Below are 21,054 nucleotides of genomic sequence, written 5' to 3'. Positions count from 1 at the left end.
AAATGCTCTCCTTCTTGCAGATGAAGATACCGACTATGACTAATGACTTCCTGATGTTGATGCAGATAGAAAATTTCCTTCTAAAGGCAGAAAACTGGCTTTTGATAGCTGGTCAGGACAGAGAATAGCAATGGGCAGGCATCCTGGAGTGGGTCACTGGTTTATCTCCCACATCTGTGTGTTCCTGGGAGCTTGACCCTAGTCTCCTGAAAGAACGAGCTATGCTTCAGGAAAGTGACATGAATTTTGTTATATAACAAAAGCAAAAAGTTACCTGATTTATAAAGCAATGAATGTTTTCTCCTTATTCCTCAATATTAATCATAGTTACTAGGAAAGCATGACATATGAGATTATCAATATGTTTTGTTTTTAATGCATTCTTATGAAATGCTGTGTCACATGTTATTTTTAATATTTAGATTCTTAGGAGTATACTCTTGAGTCAGTAACCATAAACCTCTGAAGCTCTGTCCTCAGTGGAAAATCTCCCATTGCCAAGCCAAAACTACAAGTACACATTCTGGGGTCTCAACATATAATGGTACATTGGAGCACCTGTATCTGAGGTCACTTGTCATTGAGATGCAGCAGGATGATGTGTACGTGTACATTGATCTGCTTAATGCTAGACTTAGGGGTGCACCCTCCCAGCACTGTTCCGCAAACAGGCCAACTGTGGTTCTCTGTGATCATTCAAAGCTTGACTCTGCCTCCTCCTAGCAGCGTAAGTAATCTCACAGATCTTCACGCCACCATGAGGTAATAGCATACATTTTTACAAAATTGACTGGGGGAAAGGCAACACTGACGGATGATGAAGGTCATAACCCAGAATATGTGGGCACTCTATAAGCACTTTTTGACTAAATAGATGAATGAATGTAGGCGGGGACTGGAAGTGAAATAAAGCATGATAAACAGCTTAGTCAACACACTGGTGAAAGAAACACATAAAACATCTTCTGCTAGGGATTATCTATTCAATATAGTGCTGTGTGCCTTGGCTCACACCTAAGTGGTCCTTTATCTGATCTACCTAAAAATATTAACCCTTTTCCATTTGACTGTTTTAAAGGTTGAGGCTTGTTTTCTTGAACACACACACACACACACACACACAAGCACACACACACACACACAAGCACACACACACACACACACACACTTGTGTGTGTCCACCATCACCAATTAGTGGGCATATTATATAGCTTAAACTAAGTATTTACAAGATTATAATTCCAATGTTTCTCTCTTTCCTTTCCTCCTTTATAAAATCCTTCTCTTAAGCCCCTCCTTGCCATCTTTTAAATTTATGACCTCTTTTTCTTTTAACTATTATTGCATGCATGTGTCTGTATGTGCATATATATTTCTAAATATAACTTGTTCCACCTGTATAATGTTACTTGTATGTATGCTTTCAGGGGTGACCATTTGGTAGATGTGCTATCTACTACAAAACTAAAATTTCTTAGTTGCAAGGATATTTTGATACTAAGAGTCTGTCAAAATTTATCTAGAGAAGAACATAGCTATATAAAGCTAATAAAATATATAGAAAAGTTGAAAATAACAAGGTAGATCTTAATGCATCTCCTCAGCAGTGCATTAAAAACTAGGCTCACTTTCCTGTTTTGTTAGCTTCTGGCAATAATAAACACAACACCAATAAGCATGAAACATTTTGTGTTCATCCACCTAGATTTGTGATAGGATGTGATTGTAACTCAATATGCCTGGAGGCTTTATCTCTGTGGTGTAAATATAGCCTGAGTTTTAGAAAGAAAACAAAGCTCTGACGTGAGAAAACAAATTAAAAACCTTCACCTTTACATTCTCCTAAGTGAAAAATGTCCACATCCTGACGGAGAGGGATAAGCCAGGATCTGGGTGGGAACCAGTGCTGGGAGTTATCTGTGAGGACCATGCTTAAAATCCAAGACCTTTTTGACCTGTTCGGTGGTAGGTTTACATTGAAACTGTTATAAATTATTACAGAGGTGAAGCCAAGCCAAACAGTCCAACATAAATATATCTGCAGACACGCTGGCTACTATATATTCTAAACACTGTCGGTAAATGAATAAACAGAGCTTTCTAAATCATTTAAGAAAATGTATTTATTCACACAATCAATAATTTTTTTTTATTTTTCAGCTTTGGACCCCTTAAGAGAGATGAAGAGGGGAGGGAGGGAGGGGGAGGGAGGGAAGGAAGAAGGGAGGGAGGGAGGGAGAGAGAGAGAGAGAGAGAGAGAGAGAGAGAGAGAGAGAGAGAGAGAGAAGCTTTTGTAAAATCTGTAAATCTCTTACACTCCCAACTTGTTCCTTTCCTGTGATGATGACCAGGACTTCAGAGTCTCTAAGTGAAGTGTGAAGACTTTCCTTGTGGAAATTTGACTAATTTCTACCTGTTGAAATGCCCCACTGTGTTATACAAATTCAACAGACTGACTCCATCTGTGTACAGGGACAGAAAAAGCATAATATAACAGTATGACTCCCCCAGACTTACTGGGAAAGCAGCAAGATTTCTGGCTTGTCCTTACAGGGTGAGTCACAGCCAACCTGAGCAGACCAAATCCTGTGGTCTGCTTTTATTTGCCTAGTCATATAATTCAGGGATTTAAGTCTGCACATTGTTGACCAAAACATTAATTGTGGCAAAATAGTTTGTGTCTGTAGCAAAAGAGTAATACCAGAGTAACCCACATATAGTGACCATGAATAAGTTAGAGCATGGGACCGTGTTCTGTAGCCAGGGAGAGCTCCTAACCTCTGAGGATAGAGTCATTGGGAGGTCTGGTGTTGAGGACAGCTTCAATGGCAAGTGAGCTTGTTCAGGGGAATGAGGGTTGGATTGGGGTGGTATACAAGTTCACACAGCAGTGATCACAAGTTGAAGCATTTCTAGTTAATATTTCTCACCTCTGTGTGCTCCATTATTAATCAATGAAGCTATCCTTCTCTGTCATATGAGTTTCCTTACCTTTTAAACAGATCCAAATCTTGAGAATCTGCAGCCCAGTTTTCCTAAGAGGGACTTACTTTCCATGTTCCCTCAAGTCCTAGGAGGTGCATGAGATTTTGATACAATGAACAAATGTTTTCCACAGCAGACAAAATCAGACCTAAAACTGTGAAACTGGATGTCATGAAACATAGATGGTCTCCAAAGAGTTCATGAAAGGAGATTTCCCAAGAGCAGCCCAGGATATGGGTATCTGATGCTGATACAGGCATTGATTTTTCTTTATGCCTTAAACAAATTATCCAGGGTATCCATCTTGAAGCTTATCTGGAAACAAATGACCCTGTCATCTCAAAGTCATGGTTCCATACTGCCAAAGCTGCCATTAGAATACACATGCACTGACTACAGAACTGTGAGCCAAGAAGGGCTGGTCCTTCTTTTAAACAGAGAAGAATCTAGAAGGATGAAAAGACACACTGCCCCCACCCCTCCACCCAGACCTCCATCAGATCTTGTTGTAGACAACGCCAAGGATAACTGCTGAGCTAAGAAATAGGGGACTACACTTCCAGCTCCTCAATGTCTCCCTCACCTATGCCTCTTCAGAACAGCACAGTATTAGTTTCCTAGGCTATTGTGACAAAATAAACTGTGGCAAAGAAAAACAGATGTTTATGCTCACCCAGTTCTGGAGGGGATGCATCCAAACTCCATTGTAGTGGGGTTACTTGGCTCCTACAGAATACCCTGAGGGAGAATCCATTCCATACTGTATTCTAGTTCTTGGCAATGGTCAGATATCATTCATCATTTTGCTTGAGAAAGAGCCCTCACATGTGTGGCTCTCTCTTTACCTAAGACATATCCATATAGATCAAACCTAATCGAAGATGAATTTTCCTAACCTCTGACCTCTGCAGTGGTCATTTCTTAAATAACGTCACAGTCTTAGGAAATGAAGCTAAGACTGTACTTTTTTCTTATAGGGAAAAAAAGTCCAGTTTCTACTATTAACCAATTCACCTCATGCTTTTTCCTGGTTATAAAGATTCTCCAACTTTACATTCTAGACACACTGTCAAATAGAAGGCTGGTCTATACGGTAAGTTGCAGGCTAGCCAGTCAAGAATATATGTGAGACACTGTCTTTTTTTTTTTTAACAGACTTAATTCATTTATTTTTCTTGTATAAAAACCCTTATGTGGTAGCCACAGCTGGAGCCTGGGTCCTCTGAACAGAGACTCTGGTGTGGGTTTTCACAAGATGGTCAGTGAATTCCTGATAAGGAGACTTGGTGAAAACAGTCTCTTTCCAGAGGTCAGGGGTCAGGTAGCTGTAGGTCTTGGAGATGGCATCAAAGGTGGCCTTGGCAAAGTTGCCCAGGGTGGCAGTGCAGCCCCTGGCTGAAGTGTAGCAGTCATCTATACCGGCCATCATCAGTAGCTTCTTGGGCACAGGAGCAGAGACAATGTCAGTGCCTCTGGGGGCAGGGATGAGGCGCACCAGCACAGAGCCACAGCGGCCTGTCACCTTGCATGGCGCAGTGTGGGGTTTGCCAATCTTGTTCCCCCAATAGCCTCTCCGCACTGGGACGATCGAAAGCTTGGCCAGGATGATGGCCCCTCGGATGGCAGTGGCTACCTCCTTGGAGCACTTAACACCAAGACCAACGTGGCCATTGTATTCCCCAATAGCGACAAAGGCCTTGAACCTGGTCCGCTGGCCAGCCCGAGTCTGCTTCTGCACTGGCATGATTTTCAGAACTTCATCCTTTAGAGATGCACCCAGGAAAAAGTCAATAATCTCTGACTCCTTAATGGGCAGGTAGATCTCCTCCAAGGACTTGATCTTCATGTCCTTAACCAGGCGGCCCAGCTTGGTGACGGGGATCCACTCCTTGTCTTCAGCTTTACCTCCACGAGCCCCGCGGCCTCGACCACGGCCACAGCCTCGGCCACGACCGCGGCCCCTAAGGCGGTGCCGAATCCTCCACGGAAGCCGCCGCGGCCGACCTCCTAATCCTGGGCCCCCGGGTCCTCCGGGCCCTCCCGCTGCACCGGCGTCATCCGCCATTTGGTGTTTTCCCGAAGAAGAAGAAGCGAGACACTGTCTTAAAAGTAAAATTGAAACCATTCCTGATTGCACCTCTAAGCTCAGTGGGGAATAAGGGCACTGTGCAGGACGCATATTCTTGTACTCTATGTAGGAGAGACTGTTGCCATGAAAGAGGAGATTAAAAGGATTCCCTTCTGAATCCACAGCTATGTCACACATCTTTCAGTAGGCACAACAAAAATCAAAGTGACATTTTAAAGAATGCTCTGCCCAGTGCAAGAGAAGAACCTATGTCAAAGGAAGCAGGGAACAGTGCAATGGACAGGCTTAGGTAAAATCACGCCAAATGGGAGATAAGATTGCTAGCACAGTGCTTTGCTTCATTCTGTCTTGGGCAGCATAGCAGCTTCTGAATAGTTCTACAGAGCCAGTGAAATAGCTACATTTGCATGAATGACATTTGAAGTTTAGAAGGAATATTTTTCAGGGAAGGGTTAGAAAGTCAAAGTGAATTATGTAGCTGAGGTTGGCCTAGAACTTGCTGTGTAGCCCAGACTCATCTCAAACTCTAGATACTTTGGCTTTCGCCCCGAGTGCCAAGTGATTTTAAGTGGGTGACACAAGGCCTGGCTGAAAATAAAGAGTATTTTAAATTAAGGCACAGTGAGTTCTTTCACTTATTAGTTTTCAAGTTGAGAGCCATAAAAACATCTAATTAGAGAAACTCCATATTGCATTGGCTAACGGAAGACACTCAAGAGCCAAGAGCTCAATGCAGCCGTGCAGAACTGACCCTGGTCAGCTTTCAGAGTGAAAAGTCAGGGTGAATTGAAACCGTCAATGCTTCATGACTCTAAACTGTCCAAAGAGGGGACACAGCTGCAGGTTTGTGCCAATTGCAAATATGAACCGTAGGCATTTTTAACACTGCGATTTGTAAGACATTTTTTCATTTCTCAAATGCTTTTATTGCTATATAGATTACAATTATAAAAGCAAATATACTTGTAATTTTTATTTTTTTAAATTAAAACATAATTATATAATTTTCCCTTCCTTTCCTCTTACCAACCTTTCCTATGAATTCCTTCTTGCTGACTCTGACATTTATGACCTTATTTCTTTAATTGTTAATTTGTTGCTAAATATGACACACACACACACACACACACACACACAAACATACATTTCTAAGTGTATAAATAGAACACACTCTATCCATATACGGTTACTTCTATGTATATAATTTCAGGCTGTTCATTTGATGTTGGGTAAACAATTATAGAGCTCCTCTATTTTCTGGTTCTCAGGATTCTATAGTTTCCTATTTTAAACCTCGTTCTTAAATATGTTAACAAATTTCTGATTATATATCATAGGCACACCCATATGTATGTATATATACATATATTCATATCTTTGGGTCCTCGATAGTTCTTAAGACTGGAAGCAATCTCAAAATCAGAATTGGATACTGATAAAAGTGTCCTTTGATTTCTCTTACTTATTCTTCTCCTTTCTCTTTGAATCCAGCTTGCATGTTAGAATCAAACTTTGCTTGCGTTCATACTATTTGAGTCACAGCTCTAAGTTCTCTCTCGACCAGCAAATGCTCAAAAGGATCACTCACTCACTGTCTCGAACTTTTGACTAGAGGATGAGAGACAAAGGTGGAGCAGAGTAGGCTCCCCATCTTTCCTGCTCTAATCTTCATCTATAGCTCAGTTGTCAAAGAGTTAATATCTGGAGTTGGAGGGAGCTCCCAGGATCCAGACCCTGCACACAAGCAAACATCTCTTGTCACCTATTGATGCTGTGTTTGCTTGTTATGGCAATTAATACACTGGCACATAACTGTGAGAAACATCAACAGAATTTTTTATTATTATAAGCAAGTTATTGACCATTCATAAAGCTCCCAGTACATAAATTTGCCGAGAGGGGTATTTTCCGCCATTATGATATCCTTTCCGTGGCCCTTGAGCAGTCTGCTGCAGTCTTTTAACAATGCAGCATCACTAGCTCCAGATTAGGTAATGTGAACTGAAAGCAACCACAGTGGATTCCAAACCAGTGTTTTGCTTCGGGATGCAGCCCAACACCTTTCAAAGGAGACCAAATCAAGAGTTCAGCCTCTACAGCTGTCTTCTAAGTATGGGCTTTCGTTGTTCTTTGCCAGATGCAAAAGGAAAAAGAACAAACTTGCAAAACTACCCCCTGAGGACCTCTTGGTATTTGAGACTGGCTCAAGGCAGAGTATATGAAAAGCCCGTGTGAAAACCTGTTTTTGGTAAGAGACTTCTGGACAACAAAGACTGCTGGAATACTCTTCATAAAGCAAAGACACTTCTAAAGGCCTGGCCACACACTCCTAATTCAACTCAGGGACCAGCAGAAGTAGAACTCTGACTTACTAGTAATAGAGTGAGGAGATGTTGTATGAAGAACACATTCAGAGAAGGGCAGTTCAGATTTCAGTCGTCCCTATTTTACTTCAGCTGTAGGTGTGTTTACACAAAGGTTTGGGCAGTGTTAAACCACAGCCTGTCTGAAAGGTCCTGGGAACTAGGAAGTAATCCCTCTTGCCCCACTTGAAAGGAACCTTTAGGGCCAACCATCAGCCAAGGAGTTTCTGGTTCATTTGGAATCTGGATCTTCAACACAGTGTGGCTTTTACCCCCTTTCCCCTCCCTCCCTCCTCTACCTGTTCAACCAAGAAACAAACTTAGCCATTAAGTATTTTTCCATATTTCTCCACAAATGCAAAAGGCCACTTCTGTTGGCATAGAAAGGAAGCCTTGCAGGAAATCTTGCAGCTCAAAAAGCCCTTCTACCTGTTTACCTATTTCATCTTTCCAAGGGCCTTGAATGTAAGATAGGAAAATGTGTCCATTGTTACCTGGTAAAATGAAAGCAAATGGACTCAAAGAACAGAAAAGAAGCCCACTAAGTGTAGTCTTAAGCAAACTAAATTTACGTGACTAGTGAAAGGAGAAATATGCTTTTAAACAGTGGCTCAGCAATGAGTGAGATCTACTGATTCCCTAATACTATAGAGTCTAGGAGTCAGCATGCCATGGCTAGAAAGGTGACCTTTTCACATTAAAGGAATTGTGTATTTTTAATGTCTCAATTCCAACATGTAGCATCCACTTCTTGTTATTAGGTGGTTAATCGGATTTCAATCATTCTATACTCACTCCTGCTAGCAGAAAAGATGTGAGGAATCAGCTGCAAAATGCACAGAGGAGCTGGACTCTACCTGTGGATAGCAGCAGGTCCCTTTCGAACAGTCTGTTCATTAGAACTTGGTCATGTAGCCACAGCTAACTGCAACTCACAGAGTCCTATTTCTATCAGATCATATGACACCATCTCAAGATTGTAAGTTCTGTAAGGGTATAATAATGAAAACATGTTGAGAGGCATAAGAAGATTCTTTTATAACCTGAGGGAAGACTGAAAGGATTCAGAAGCTTAGTTCTTGTTCTGTGAGATGTGTACACCATCTCTTCACAAGCTGGACTTGGATCAAGCCAGAAGCTGGTCTGAGTGATTGCTCAGGGTGGATGATAGCTGGACATATGTGAGCTTCACAAAACAAAGTAAATATTGAGGTAGATAGAAAAGATACTGAGGTAGATAGAAAAGATGCTGAGGTAGATAGAAAAGGTATTGGGGTAGAGATAAAAACCTGTACTCCAAAGGTAGCAATGAAACAAATTAATGGGATACAATGGAAAGGAAAAGGATAGACCTCTGTGTCTTTCTAGAATATACACGTATTTCATAAAACTGAAGGGGTTCTGCATGGGACATTGACTTTTACAGGTGCTTTCTGGAAGAATGTATCAATTCTTATTTGCATCCAGGATGAATGTAAGCAGTGTTAAGCACCATATCAGGATATTTAAAGGAAAATTTCTGACCTGTGTAGAACCTCTAATATATCATAGTTCTGTATGAATAATAAAATGATAAAGCAAAGTAATATGAGGTTATGATAGGAAGGTGTTATTGCAGGGAAGAAAAACTGCCTGAGGTCCTTGCTCTTCAATCTGTTGAGTGTGAGGTGTTGGTGAGGCCCCTTATCCTGTTTGTGCTGAAGTTTTCCCATGTGCAAAGTACAAGTGATGTCTTCTGTGTGGCTGCTATGAGAATGAAGGAAGCAGTGTCGGTTACAGGCTTATAGTGATACCAGATGTTTACCTTGTACCCACTGCTGCTATTGCAAAGGATATCATTGTTGTCTCAAGAATGATTACCCTGTGTAGTTATGCACAGTCTTTATTCTATCCTTTGATGAATGCTATTTTGGAGCAATTGCCACAATCAGTATTAGTTCCCTTTCTCATGACTGACGAAATACATGAAAGAAAACATTTCAAGGAAGGAAATGTTTCCTTTTTCTCATAGTTTAAGTTACCAGTCTATCATGATAGGGAAGGTGTGGTGGCCAGAGCTTGAGGCAGCTGGTCACATTGCATCTTCAGTCACACGGCCGACAGAGATGAGCAGAGCATTTGTCATCAGCTAGCTCTCTCCTTCCTCTTTTTTCTGGAATACAAGCCTATGGAATAGTGCCATCTGCACCTAGACCAGGAATTCTAACCATCATTAATCTCATCTAGAAAACTCTCACAGACATGTACAGGAGTACTTTTTCCTAGTGAGCCCAGATTGTGTCAGGTTGAGACTATTAACTCTTACATATGTCAATCAAAAATCAAGGATTTTAGCATCTCTGTTAATTTTTTATAACTTCACAACTCGTGACTGTTGTCAGAAGAGCCTGAGATTCATCTAGTTGACACAAAATAAGGGAATCTGTTTTATCTAGCTCCATGAACTTTCCATAATATTGTTCTTCTCATAATAATTGAGAATATTGTGTGTGCGTTCATATGGACAAATACATATACACACATTGTGACATATGTAAGGAGGTCAGATGACAGTTCTCAGAGTCCCAGGGATTGAATAAAATCATCAGGCTTGAGAAAAGAAATACTTTTACCTGCTCTGCCATGCCTCTGTTCTTTTAGCCTAATATTTTATTGTTCATGTGCTTATTTTGCCCATCTGGCTGGAAAGAGAATTCTATGCACAGGAATTTTGTTCTAATAGATGTTACCCACAGGATAGCACCTTAGATTTTTAGCATGGCTCTCAGAGCCGCCATGGTGTAGAATCTGGTTTTGTCTCCTCACGTCCTGAGCACACACACACACACACTCAACTCTCATGAAAACACTCCTCTTCCCTTACTGAATTCTCCACTACTCTTTGGAAGCATCTTCTCCTCTACATAACCACATTGCTCTGGCCTCATCTAGTCTGATTCTAATAATTCTGTTTCTTCTGCTCAGATGTTATTAAAATATGCACCAGAATGGCAAAAGTATTTCTTATCAAGGGAAGGCACAGTATCTCAGTCCGACTTTGGATGAGAGAATGAAATTAAGATGTTTCATTGAGGGTAAGATTTGCATTTTCTCTTTTTTTCTTAGGCATGCCCCCCAGATCTCCACTTGCACCCTCAACCTTTTTCTTTTCTTTTTTTTTCTTTTTTTTTTCTGGAGCTGGGGACCGAACCCAGGGCCTTGCGCTTGCTAGGCAAGTGCTCTACCACTGAGCTAAATCCCCAACCCCCACCCTCAACCTTTAAATATTTATTGGCTCTGTGCCAAACTTACACAGATGGAAGGGAACCCCTGAAGTAGCAGTTCACACCAACTGCACCCTTAATATGGTCAATAGTTCCTGATCCTAAATATTCATCAAACTAATTTTCATTTGGAGCCAGAATGATTGGAAGGCATTCTAAACAACTGTAGCCAAATGCTGTCTCTGCATCCCAGCTCCCCATATGACTTCGTTTTGCTCCAATTGTGTGAGTTTGACTTTTGGAACTGAGCTACATTGGTGTGTATATAACTCTTAGGTCTTAGTTTGTCAAGTATTTACTATGAATAACTACACGTGCCTGACCTCATGCACATGTTGGGAAAATAGAAAGGTCAGGTTCAACGTGTTCATATTCCATGTCCTAGAAGTGAAGCAAATGAGTGGAGGTGACTTCCTTAGTCCTTTAAACTAAGTAAAACTCTTTGGAGTGTTGAAAAATAATATATAAGTTATAAGAGTTCTGAAAAGGCTCATAAAAATTATTGCAGACTGGAACAACCATTCTGGAAATCAGTCTGGAGGTTCCTCAGAAAATTGGACATTGAATACCTGAGGAAGAAGCTATACCTCTCTTGGGCATATACCCAAAAGATGCCCCAACATATAACAAAGACACATGCTCCACTATGTTCATAGCAGCCTTATTTATAATAGCCAGAAGCTGGAAAGAACCCAGATGCCCTTCAACAGAGGAATGGATACAGAAAATGTGGTACATCTACACAATGGAATACTACTCAGCTATCAAAAAAGAATGACTTTACGAAATTCATAGGCAAATGGATGGAACTGGAAAATATCATCCTGAGTGAGGTAACCCAATCCCAGAAAAACACACATGGTATGCACTCATTGATAAGTGGATATTAGCCCAAATGCTTGAATTATCCTAGATGCACAGAACGCATGAAACTCAAGAAGGATGACCAAAATGCGAATGCTTCACTCCTTTTTTAAAAGGGGAACAAGAATACCCTTGGGAGGGAATAGGGAGGCAAAGTTTAGAACAGAGGCAGAAGGAACACCTATTCAGAGCCTGCCCCACATGTGGCCCGTACATATACAGCCACCAAACTAGATAAGATGGATGAAGAAAGAAGTGCAGGCTGACAGGAACCAAATGTAGATCTCTCCTGAGAGACACAGCCAGAATACAGCAAATACAGAGGCGAATGCCAGCAGCAAACCACTGAACTGAGAACGGGACTCCCATTGAAGGAATCAGAGAAAGGACTGGAAGAGCTTGAAGGGCTTGAGACCCCATATGAACAACAATGCCAACCAACCAGAGCTTCCAGGACTAAGCCACTACCCAAAGAGTATACATGGACTGACCCTGGGATCCAACCTCATAAGTAGCAATGAATAGCCTAGTAAGAGCACCAGTGGAAGGGGAAGCCCTTGGTCCTGCCAAGACTGAACCACCAGTGAACGTGATTGTTGGAGGGAGGGTGGTAATGGGGGGAGGATGGGGAGGGGAACACCCATAGAGAAGGGGCGGAGGAGGGGTTAGGGGGATGTTGGCCAGGAAACCGGGAAAGGGAATAACAATCAATATGTAAATAAGAAATACCCAAGTTAATAAAGATGAAAAAGGAAAAGAAAAAAATTGAGAAAAAAATGAAAAACAAATTCACTTTCATTTTAGTTCAAAATGTTTGTGCCAGGTAGACCTAGCAATGAGTTCTTAGTCAAATGTGAGCATCATTGTACAAAAAGCACACAGAGATGGAGATAAATTTAAGATAAACTCCAGATCCGCAACTTGCTGGGATATTTTGTATAAGTCCCTTCCATTCCACTAAATCTAATTTTGTCAGCTGTGCAATAAAAATAATAATAGCCAACATCTGTATGAGTCACAATTATTGAAAGATATTATATTAGTTGTCTTGGAATCCAGAACCTTACTGGATGACTGAAGATATAAAGATCTATGACAAAGGAAGGGAGCCTACACTGGGACTGGAAGACAATTTAGCTAAGGCCTACTAAGACTCTCTCATGGCTATGGGTCCCCTAATTGGAATTCCATTGTTTTAATCTATGAGAGCCTCAGAGCTAATCATTTAAAAAAAATAAAGCAAGAATGCACAAAGTACAAAGGCAAACAGCAGAATGCTGTTGTAACTGGAAATCTGAACTAAGTTGGGAATGCATAAATGTATCTCCATTATTGTTCCTCGAATGTTTAGTTCATTGTGGGAAAGTACAAACTCTAAATAAAGTGTGTGTGTGTGTGTGTGTGTGTGTGTGTGTGTGTGCACGCGCGCGCGCGTACCCATGTGCACGTGCACATATATATATATGCATTTGTATGTATTCATGTGTGTATTATCTAAATAAGTAGACAAGTAGTTATAAGGAGTAGAAACTGAAACTGGGAGAGAAGGGGCAGAGGAAAAGCAATCAGGACAGGAGAATAACTCAGAACTATCTATGATTGTGGATAGGGGATGGCTCAGTTGATGATGAGCAGGCAAGAGAACCTGAGCTGGACTCCAAGAAAACACATTAAAGAATATTATCATAGAATAGGCCTCCAGGCTAGAGATAGATGGAGTCCCAAAGCTTGCTGGCCAGCCAGTCTAGCCCATGCAGCGGGCCCTATGTTCTTGGAAGAAGTAGATGGATCCTATAGTGGCTTAAATATACTTGTCATATTTAAATATGAGTGCCAATATTAGGGGGTGTGGGCCTTGTTGGAGGAAGTGTGTCGCAGTGGGTGTGGGCTTCGACACTCTCCTCCTAGTTCATGGAAGCAAGTCTTCTCCTGCTTGTCTTTGGAACAAGATGTAGAACTCTCAGCTCTTTTGCCAGTGGCATGCTTGCCTGGACACTTGCCTCCTGCCTAGATGATTGTGGACTAAACCTCTGAATAGGTAAGTTAGCCCCAATTAAATTTTGTCCTTCATACGAGTTGCCTTGGTCATAACATCGCCTCTCAGCAATGGAAACCCAAGGACAGCTCATAAGTAATTGATATACAATTTTGACCTCTGCACTCCATGTGTCTTCACATGCAAAAAGACATGCATATACACACAAATGGATACACACAGATAAACATAAACAATGCCTATGCTCTAAAGCCAGTTATCTACATTGGCTGAATGCAGTACTATTTTAAGGCTTCAGAGAAAGGGTTCATGAAGACTTTCCATGTGGACAGTGAAAAGAAAGGAAGAGAAGTTGGTTATTTAGGTCAGTGGCAGAGACAAAGAAATATTCATAAGAGTTAAAAAGAAGAAAAGATGACAAGAAGTTAAAGGTGACCCTCAAAATGGAAGGCTGGTTCCTTTGACACAAGATGGAGAAACACAGAAATATTACAAAGAACAGTCAGTCTTTTAGGAAGACATTGAAATGTAATGAGATAATACTTTCTAGATCACCAGAGGTATAGAGGCAGGAGGGACATTTTAATGAATGAAACTGTATTTTAGGAATAAAACTAGTAAAATCTGCGTGGTTAAAGTAAACATTCTGCCATTATCCACCTTAGAATGCCAATTCTTTTCATTTTAAATTGTTGTTTGTTAGTTGGTTGGTTTGTTTGTTTTTGAGAGAGCAGATCTCAGGTATCTCAAGCTGGTCTCCAACTTATTCTATAGCCAAGAATGATCCTGAACTCCAAATCTTCTGCATATTTCTTCTAATTTCTGGGATCACAGGTATTCACCACTGTATCCAGTTTTATGAAGTACTAAGGACTTTGTATATGTGGAGCCAACACCCTAGAGTCCTTAAGTTAATAGGAAGCAAAACTATAGGACCTATTACTGTATATTTGAATTAGCCCACCCAAAAAAAGATAGAAAGATGATTGATGATGAAGGCTCTGATTGTAAAGAGATTAGCTAACTGATGGACTGATCGTTTGATAGCACCATCATTGACGATGGAAACACAGCAAGTAGGCCTGATAGAAATAACTAGGCCACTGAAAATATGTTTCTGAAGGATGGGTTTCAACTTTTTCCCCTTCTTCTAGTTCTATCTCTCTCTGTTTCCTAGCTTCCATGAGGTAAAAAATGTCTTTCCTCCATAACCTGTCCCTAGGAGGGTTTCCTCACTTTGGAGGGATTCTCAAACCTAGGAACTCAGCTACCCATGCTCAGAAACCTCTGAAAGTTGGAACCAAAACAACTATTCTTCTTTAAAATTATTTTCCCCCCTAGGTGGTGATGTCTGACCAATAGAAGTGTAACTGTCTTTCAGGTCTTATCATTTGAGCCTTTATAACTAGGGATGATTTTGGCCCATTATGAATGACCAGCCTGAATCTTGTGAGTCACAGCACCCTATCCTCCAAGCAGAGCAACCATACTGCCTGTGTCATTGTTGATATTTTCTTGGCTACATTAGTCTGGTTTACCTCAGCTGGCATGCTTTTTTTCTCTTCATAATTATTAATTCCATTGTCTGTGACTCAGTCTTATAATGGAAGTGTGGCTCTATTATATCCAGGGCTGCCTCCAAATGTCAGTAATCTCTTGAGACAGTTCCACTCTGTTATTTTGGCCTGTTCCTTTTAGAGCTGTCTAATTTCCTCCACCACGTGCTGACTTTGTAGTCTAACCTTCAGAGAATAATCTTGTTTTTCTTATTCTCAAGTCCTTTGAAGACATCTTGATGTAGCCTTAAGTGTGGAAAACTAGTGTAACTAACTTGGCACTTAGTGGAGTTCAATAAATGCTAATCCCCGGTGTTCCCTTGGGGGATAAAAGACTATTTCAATCTATTTCTGAACAAGTATTTAATAAGTGCTGGCTGAAAGTTGTGAGTTCATAACAGAGGCTGCTATGTGAAATGTATTGGCAATGTGAGTTAAGAACTCATGTGCTTTTTTGTGTAGTACTAATGATGCATGTAGCCTATGACTTATTCCGTGGTATTGTTGACATGGGTAAGGAGCGTGCTGACCACAACTGTACACACCTGAACAGAAGTTTTGATGCTCCCATTGTCTGCCATTTAATATGAAAAATATGAGCCCAGAAAAGTGAAGTTATTAAACTTACTCAAGACTATATATTTCTATGTTCCATTTATCCTTTTACATATGATTGCTTTCCTAGGTTGTAAAATTTTGTATGTAAAATTTTACATGTCAAATTTGTCCTCTATTTCTAGTGTCTAGTAGGCCTATGATTTAACTGTATTCTAGATATTTATCAGATCTATATTGACTACATCACTGAAAATTCTATTCACAATTACTTTGCTGGTAGAATAATCATGTCTTGTATTAAATACACATCTCATTTGCTGTTTTAGTCTCCAAAGGGCTAACATGTTCTTCTTTCAACTTGAACCTTCTATAAAAGAAGTAACTTCTATTTAAAAAAAAGAAGATGGAAGGCTGGAGAACAGTCTAGGTAGATGGTTTTTTTTAAATTTGAGTATTTTCATTCATTTGATTTTGAAAAGATGTGAGTTAAGGTTCAAAATACTTTTTCATGGCATGATATAAAGAACAGTTGGCTAGGAGACTTGTAACACTCTGCATGTCCCTGCTGCTTTAATGCTATGATCATGGAAAATAAAGAACAGAGTTACACCATGGGAACACATAAGCACTAACCAGACAGCCTAGGAAGAAGATGAATATGAAGATGGATATGAAGCATCCAGAAGCATAAGGAGGAGATGCCTGGATGCAGAGGAGTGAGATGGAAATGCATGTCTGCTCTGCAATAGACCTTTTTATTCAAAAGGCTCATGATTAGGATATAACCTATAAGAAAAGATCATTATGATCCAGATTAGAGAACTATGATGTACTTAGAACCACACAACTAATAAGCATCTTCTTGAGGGAGATTCTGGTTTCAAAGTGAACTCTTTATTTCTACTATATGATTATTTTCCTTGTATTTATGTATTTAAAGGGAAGGGAACATCCTTATAGAAGAAGGGGAGAGGTATGAAAGAGGGGGCTTATGTCCAGAAAAACCAGGAAAAGGAGTAACATTTGGAAATATAAATTTTTCAAAAATATTAAAAAACCCAACAACAACAAATGCACCTAAAGTGTCTTCAACCTTCACTAAACATTACTGTGGGGGGGGTGGGGGTGGGGGTGGGATTAAGATCATAAAATCTCAAAACCCACATAGGGTGGTTTTTGTAGCCATTTGGAGTTTGAATCTCCTGGTCTCCACTTCTGCCCAATATAGGTGATGACACAGACACTAAAAGAAGATAGGAAAACAGGGGAAACTCTAATACGGGAGGTAAAAGCAAGAATAGAGATGGAGAAGGAGGATGAGATAAATAGCACTAAGGTTATTTGCAAAAGGCATAGGAAAGTGTATTATTTTATAAGCTTACTCAAATTGTATGTGAGTGAGTGTCTGTGTGTGTGTGTGTGTGTGTGTGTGTGTGTGTGTGTGTGTGTTGAATAAATTTGTGATTCAAAGAATGAAATGACCCCTATTCGAATCTTCGAATCATTGACCATCTAAAAATCCCAGTGCCAGGCATGGGAAAACTCCTTTTAAATTGTTGGTTAGGGATGTCCAAGAGGCCTCTAGAACAACATAGGCTATTTCTCTTGATTGCCTCCTAGAATCTGAAGGTAAGCCTCCATGCTAAACACTACGTATGTTATACATAGGACTTAGAGAAATCAAGCTAGAACTAACCAAGACTGGTTCTCATAGTATCAAAAGATGCTACATCAGTTTCCAAGGAATAAAAACAAACAATTCTACTTATCTTTTAGGCCTATAAACCACTTTTGGGAGTAACCGAGATATTCCCAAGCTACTGAGAGAGAAATCTTGATCGGTATTCTAAATCTACCCAACTACTCATGACTGGTAAGGTCACAGGCCACAAAGGAAAACCTACTACTGCCATTTTTCTAAGCCAATATGGTTCCTAACTGTATTATAAAATACTTAACCTTGTACCCAAGGATAAGTATAGCTGTCAAGCCTCATCAAGGAAGCTTCTTTTTGCCTTAAATAAAGACCAAATTTGATCTGTAACTAGGGGAAAACGCTGATGATAAGTGAACCTGGGACCCAAGCTCAATTGATGTGTCCACAATGCAACAGCTACACCTAAATCATGAAACAACACAAGATGGGGAGACACAAAGACTGTCAGAGACTAAGACATCTGCTGATATTACAAGGAAGCTGAATCCATAGAAGCCTCAAACATCAAAATTATGGCTTCCTAAACCTGCACAATGGCATTAGTGGACTGGTGAATGTTGATGGAGAAAATTTTATAAGACTCCATGCCCAGATGAAGAGCTACAAGCATATATATGACTACCAAGAGAGGGAGAGCCAGTTTCTCCAAGGATAAGTCCCAATCCCAAACGGTCATCCCTAAACACATGTACAAATGAGAAATAGTAAAGGAACTTAGTAGGTTTTCTCTGTCTCTTTTTCTCTCTGTGTATTTCTCTGTCATTCTATTTCTGTCTCCCTGTCCGTGTGTACATGTATAACAAAAAAGAAAATTAAATAATAAATTATAAATTTGAGAGGGAGTTGGGGAAAATGGAAGGAGCAAGACAGTGGAAAGAGAGAGATTAAAATTAATTCAAATATAGTACTCATAGAATAAAATATCCTTAAAAATAATGAAAGGAGAAGAAAGCCTGAGGACCAGAGGCAGTGGATGACTATGAGAAAAGAATGTCTTCCTAATACAGCTGTACATATGAACTCAGAGCAATTGTGGCAATATCTGTAAAGATATATACAAGCCAACGCTAGCCAAAATTCTAGTCTAAGATCTAAGACTCATGGAAATCTCTTAACTGTAACTCCCTGTAAAACCAAAATCAAAAAGCAGATCACACATTTCCAACATACAATGGCACAGAACATCCATTATCATTCCAAAGAACAGAAATGAGGAAATATTGAACCAAAACAAAAATGAAAAGCATCAGGGAAAACTATAAATTCCATATCCCTGTATCTTAGGTCACAATGTTTTCCAATACTTTTAGGCTTTGTTAACTATAAAGTACTTCTCTCTTGGGCTGGTCTCATACCTGGTCTGTATATAAACTGACAGCATGATTGATCCATGACATGGTATACAATTAAGCACCATAGATGGCTATTTGTCCCTTCTACCAATGATAACGGAAATCAGTCCTTTTGATAGAGGGGAATTATAATTGACTTCACAAGTTCCTAAGGAATGCTGGCTTTTGCCTATCACAATTTGAGTAATGTTTCCTCTGGATCCAACAGTCTGCTACTCTCCTTAGCAGGTATTCCATGACTCTGACATATCCAACATCTTGGAACTTCTAGTACAATTCAGTCTTCACTTTCACAGCTTCATGTAATGATCTCTCTGTAGAAGGGATATTCCTACTACACACCTAACCTTTCTTTATGCATGAGTAGGGGCTGTGGTTCTACAATGCTTTTCTTGTATCCTTGACCCTAAATCCAGAACCACTTAGCAAAAATTGCAAAGCTCCACTGCTTGCTTAGAGTGGAATTTGCCCCACCCCCTTCAAGTCCATTGTTGATGGTTTCCTTCACTGCTTATGCTTTTATTTACGTCCTTTTCATAAATTGGAAGCTTAGCTAGGTGGGATCTTCTCTTGAGATTACCACTCCCATTACCAGTCCATTATCATCATGGCAGGGCACATGGAAATAAACAGCTAAGAGATATGCAAGTATCAGGTCTAAAAAGACTAGGCCTTAATGGGTTTTTGAAACCTCAAAGCTCCCCCAACCCAGTGACACACTTCTTCCAAAAAAGTCATACCTCCCAATCCTTCTAATCTTTTCAAAGAGTTCTACTCCCTGGTGACTAGGCACCCAAATAGATGAGCTTATGGGAGTCCTACTTATTCAAACCTCTACAACAGAGAAATTTGCAATCAGATAAACCAAATAAATCAAGAAATTGGAGCATAATAGCAAGTATAATAGAAATAGTTAACCAAATAATAACCCTTTTTGCTAAACTCAGGTAAGGACTCTGAATTTTTATTCACTCCCAGAAGGCTATGGGAAGTTACACTGTTGGCATAAGCATTTCTATCTACATTTCAGTTCATGATAAATACATTTGAAACAACCATTGTGATTATATGTATAAAATTGCCAAAGAGTGCATTTAGTTAGAAGAAACTTTAATGAATATCCCAAGGGTATGTAAGAGGCAAAAAGAATAAGATAAGGAAACTAATTTTTCATTATTAAATTACTTTATTTACATTCTAAATTTTGCCTCTCTTCCTTGTTCCCCAGCCCACGTTCATCACCCCATCTATCACCCCTTCTCCTCCTTTGCTTCTGAAAGGGTGCTTCCTCACCCACCCATCTAACCCCCCACCTCACCCTTTCCAGCATCCCCTATCACTACAGCATCTAGTTTCTATAGGATTAAGTACATCCTTTCCAATTGAGGCCGGATAAGGCAGTCCTCTGAATATATATATATATATATATATATATATATATATATATATATATATATATATATATATATATTCATATGTATGAATATATATACATACATATGTATGCTCTTTGGTTGATGACTTAGTCTCTGGGAGGTCTAAAGAGTCTGGATTACTTGATTGTTCTTTCTATGGGGTTGCCATCCCTTTCAGCTCCTTCAGTCCTTTCCACAACTCTTCCATAGGGCTCCCCAAACTCAGTCCAATGGATGGTTATAAGTTTCTGCATCTGTCTCAGTCAGCTGCTAGTAGAACCTCTCAGAGGATAGCCATGATAGGCTCCTGTCTCAAAGCACAACATGGCATCAGTAAAATTCTCAGGGTCTGGTCCCTACACATGGAATGGATTCCAAGTTCAGTCAGTCATTGGGTAGCCTTTCCTTCATTCTCTACTCCATTTTTGTCCCTGCATTTCCTTTAGACAGGAAAAATTGAGTCAAAACTTTTGAAGATTGGTGGGTGGGCCCATGCCTCAACTGGGAGATCATGTCTACCTACTGGAAGTTGTCTTTTCAAGTTCCATCTCCCCATTGGGCATTTTGATTAAAATCATCCCCACTGAGTCCTGGGAATCTCTGACATCCCTGTTCTCTGGGACTTTCTAGAGGTTTCCCCATGCCACACTCCACATTGCTACATATTTCCTCTTGGCTTTCTGGGCTTCTCTCCTTTGTCCCCCCCATATCTGATACAGCGCCTTTCTCCCTACTTTTCTCCTTTCCTACCCAGGTTTCTCTTTCCCTCTGCCTTTCATGATTATTTTGTTCCCCTTTCTAAGTGGCATTAAAGTATCCACACTTGGGCCTTCATTCTTGTTAAGTTTCCTATGGTCTGTGAATTGTATCATAGGTATTCTGTATGTTTTGGCTAA

At 40.1% G+C, this 21,054-nt stretch overlaps 1 pseudogene; it reads right to left on the bottom strand.

Annotated features, from left to right (window-relative positions):
* Positions 1-4,174: 4,174 nt before the first annotated feature.
* On the bottom strand, positions 4,175-5,075 carry LOC116912257 (annotated as a pseudogene).
* Positions 5,076-21,054: the final 15,979 nt, after the last annotated feature.

The sequence above is a fragment of the Rattus rattus genome, chromosome 11, assembly GCF_011064425.1.
Source record: "Rattus rattus isolate New Zealand chromosome 11, Rrattus_CSIRO_v1, whole genome shotgun sequence".
NCBI classification, from domain to species: Eukaryota; Metazoa; Chordata; class Mammalia; order Rodentia; family Muridae; genus Rattus; species Rattus rattus.
The sequence above is the reverse complement of the archived record's forward strand: the minus strand, read 5'-3'. Positions and strand labels throughout refer to the sequence as shown.